The 3,636-nt window shown below is 43.2% G+C and overlaps 1 long non-coding RNA gene across 1 annotated transcript in view; it reads left to right on the forward strand.

Moving 5' to 3' along the window:
* LOC115948861 overlaps window positions 1-387 on the forward strand; it is a 15,240-nt gene extending 14,853 nt beyond the window's left edge. Inside the window, exon 3 of the long non-coding RNA XR_004082628.1 lies at window positions 268-387. This is a non-coding gene — a long non-coding RNA (uncharacterized LOC115948861). The remainder of the gene's footprint in view (window positions 1-267) is intronic.
* The last annotated feature ends 3,249 nt before the right edge of the window (window positions 388-3,636 follow it).

Consider the following 3,636-nt stretch of genomic DNA (forward strand, 5'->3'; position numbering starts at 1 on the left):
TGGATATGTCCCCAAGCACTCCCTGAAAGCCTACTAAGGCCACCAGTAGATGGTGGTAACAACACAGTTTCTTGGTGGGGTTTTTGTTGTTGTTGGTTGTTTGTTGTTTATTTGGTGGCTTTCTTTTCGTTTTTCTTTGGGGGGGGAATTAGGGTTTTTTGTTGTTGTTGTTTTTTGGGTTTTTTTGGGGGGGGGTGGGGTTTTTTTGGTTTTTTTTGCTGTTGTTCTTTGAGGAAATGATTGGCAATTTTGTGTGCTCCCCAACAGGCTCCAGATGTGAACCACAGTTTCATCGCTCAGCAGTGGGAAAGAACGTGGCTCCACCTGAAGCAGGCACAAAGGGCTGGCTTACAAACCCTGTAGATGTAGTTCTAATTTCAGAGCAGCTATTTGCAAAGGCAAGGGGATGTTTTGCTTGCTTGCTACAGATTTTCTTTGTTTTTCTTCTGTATTTAAAGGCTGGAGGTTTAAATTTGTGGTTCGATTCCCACTTTAGCAGTAGCGCCCACATATTGCAAGGGTGATGCTGCAGCAGCTTTGGTTGGTGTAAGGTTTAAAATCTGGTATAAGTTTTTTATAAGGCCCAACGAAATTCCTTTTTGAAATGAAATTTTAAAAAATAGCATAGAGAATAAGGTAAAGATCTTCCTGCTGCTTGAGTATTTCTTTGTCTGTAGCTTTGGTTTGGTTTCAGTGGAACAAAATTTAATCTAATGAAAATGTTTAAATGCATTTTGACCACTTCCCTGTTCTTGCATACCTTAAACAGTCATTTCAAACAGAAAACTCACCAAACCAAATAACTGAATCTGTGTCCATTGGACCAATGTCCAAGTATTGTTCTGCATATAGATTTTTTTCACCTTTGCAGCCAAGTCCTTGTACAAGCAGCACATTACCAACCAAGGTTTACCCCCACAAAAATCATACTGGAATGTAAAATTTGAATTCCCTCTGTGTCTAAATTAGCACATATATTTGCTGGTAAAAGCATTTCAGCTGGTGTAAGTACTTAAGGTGTTCACTCCAGTTAACAATAAATTTGATGTTGCTGCAGTTAAAAGTGTAAGAATATGAAGGAAATTACACTGATATATGATTAATTGCAATCTGAGATGAAGACTTACTGGATTATTGCACTCACCTTGATTAAAGAACCATACTCTACAATATTCACTACTAGTTTGAACATTTATGAAGCCTGCTGAGATTCAGTTGGTAAAGTGAGTGCATTTCTCCTGGAACATAAAAGCTACTTTATATAAAATATAAAATTCTATCTTATGCCATCAAATAAAATATCTGACAAAGAAATAACCTTGTATAACACATACAGTTGTGAAAAATAGAAGGCTTTTATTCCTAGTTTGAGGAAATTGTTCTGTACATTTCATATTTTTGGAATTGCAGGATGTGCTACGTTAGCATTCAGTTGTTTTAGTATCATGAATCTTACACCACTCTGTGTGCAATGATTAGGCAATGTTGTGATTTATTGGAGCCAGGTGGTCTGCCCCCACAACTAGTTACCACCTAGGGAGAAGTTATACCCTAGGAAAACAGCTCTCTTCTCAGGTGTTCCCTTTGTGCCCTTTTCCTCCCTTTTTTCACCAGCCTGGTTCCAGAGCTTCTAAAAATGAGCATAAATCAGGGCTGAGTTTGAGACCCAGAAAACCTGAGCTACTGGACAAGAACTGAGTTGAAAGAGCAATGAGTCAGGCCCTTTTTGTGCGCTTCACAGCCCAGCCTGAGCAGCCCCACTGCTCAGAAACATGACTGAGAGCAGCTGTGCACATTGGTCACCGCGCTGCGCTGGGGCTCCAGGATATTCCCTTTAATCCTCCCCATTAGTAAAAAAATCCAGCCAGAAGAGGTCAAGAAGCTGTAAAAGACGCAAAGCCTCTTGTCTCCAATGCGTTCTTTGTGGTCTATTTTTACAGAAATCTCCCTTGGTTCAAGCTGTCCCAAGATTAATGTTTCAGGGAGGGTTAGTCAGCCTTCCCGGCCATGGAAAAGTAATCACGCCACTCAGGCAGCGCAGCAAATTGATAAGGCGCTGTGGGAAGTGCTCTTTTATATTCTGGCAGCCTGGGCCCCCAGCCTGTGTCAAGTGCGCTGAGAAGATGCCACAGCCACTCGGCCTGTGTAAATATCTGCCACAAAACCTCTCCCAATAACGTCAAAGCAAACTCACTCGAGGGAAATGAGCCCTTCCTGTAAATAGCCGTGAAAGACCCGCTTTGTTGGCTGATGGGGGTATTAAACACTTTTTTCCTGGAACATTTACACCACGGCTAATAACAAATAAGCCAGAGTACACTGAAGCTTTATCATTTGTCATTGCATTTGGCAGGTAAATTAGGGTTTTGCTCAACAACAGCAGCTCTACAAGCTGAGAGAGACTATGCAGGTCCAACAACCAGCGAGGATCATCTTGATGCTGCAAGTCTGTGGCAGATAAGAGGCTGTGGGGGGACAGCCCCTGAGTATGACCCTTTAGGAGTGTCCCTGCACCCCTTTGGGGATGCAGTCAGGTGTCACTGCTGGGCTGGTGCCTGCTTGCTCGCACTGACCCTGCTCTGCAGTTCTTATCCCAGAGCTGCTCAGGGTTATAAACTGGATGATAAACCTCTCTCTCCTACTCTTTTAGAGAAAGTCCTCTTTCTCTTTTAGCTCACCAGGCTGTCAGAGGAGCTGATGCAAAAGCAATTTATTCAGCTCAAACCACCATGTGACTCTTTGCCCTGACTCTAAATAGGATGGCAAGTGGAAATCGTGGGTTTTATTACCTTGTCCGTAGATTTTATTCAATCAGATCCAGGATTTAACTCTTTGGGTACCCAATGATGTTGATTGGCAAGTAGTGATGGTTTGAAAACTCCTAAATCTGTCTCGCTGCTTTACAAGGGAACCTGAACCTGAACTCGTGGTTTCAAAGTCTGTCAGGCCTGGTGCTGTGATCCCTTCCATGGGGAGGCTGTTCTGGTGCCCAACCATGCTCTGGGTGAACAACTTTTTCCTGATGTCCAGAGTAAACCTTCCCTGACACAGCTTCATACCATTCCCTCAGATCCTCAGGGAGAAGAATGGCACAGTTGAAACATACCACAAAAATTCTTTGCATCAAGTTGAGTGATCTTTTTTTGCATGAGTCTCTCTCCTACCCTGGGCTACTCCACAGCAGATTGCTCACCAATTTCTGCTCAGGAAGGTTTTAATCTGGTGGCTCACCCACCAAACCCAGTTTTCCTGGTGTTACATACAAGAACTGGACCCTCAGAGGTGGCGAGGACAGCTCCAGAGAGCCCCCTCCCTCAGCCTTATCCATCATACAGAGACCATCTATAGAGGGAGTCCTCTGGTGTGGTACAACTTTAGAAGAAAGTATTTGTGTGGATATCATTAATTAGTTACAGTTGGCACAGAAATTGCTAATTGCTTTTAGAATATTAGCTGTGATTATGTTTGATTTTAAAATTTCCTTCCTTCCTTCCTTCCTTCCTTCCTTCCTTCCTTCCTTCCTTCCTTCCTTCCTTCCTTCCTTCCTTCCTTCCTTCCTTCCTTCCTTCCTTCCTTCCTTCCTTCCTTCCTCTTCCTTCCGCCACTTCCTTCCTTCCTTCCTTCCGCCACTTCCTT

This window comes from Geospiza fortis, unplaced genomic scaffold (assembly GCF_000277835.1).
Source record: "Geospiza fortis unplaced genomic scaffold, GeoFor_1.0 scaffold242, whole genome shotgun sequence".
Lineage (NCBI taxonomy): Eukaryota > Metazoa > Chordata > Aves > Passeriformes > Thraupidae > Geospiza > Geospiza fortis.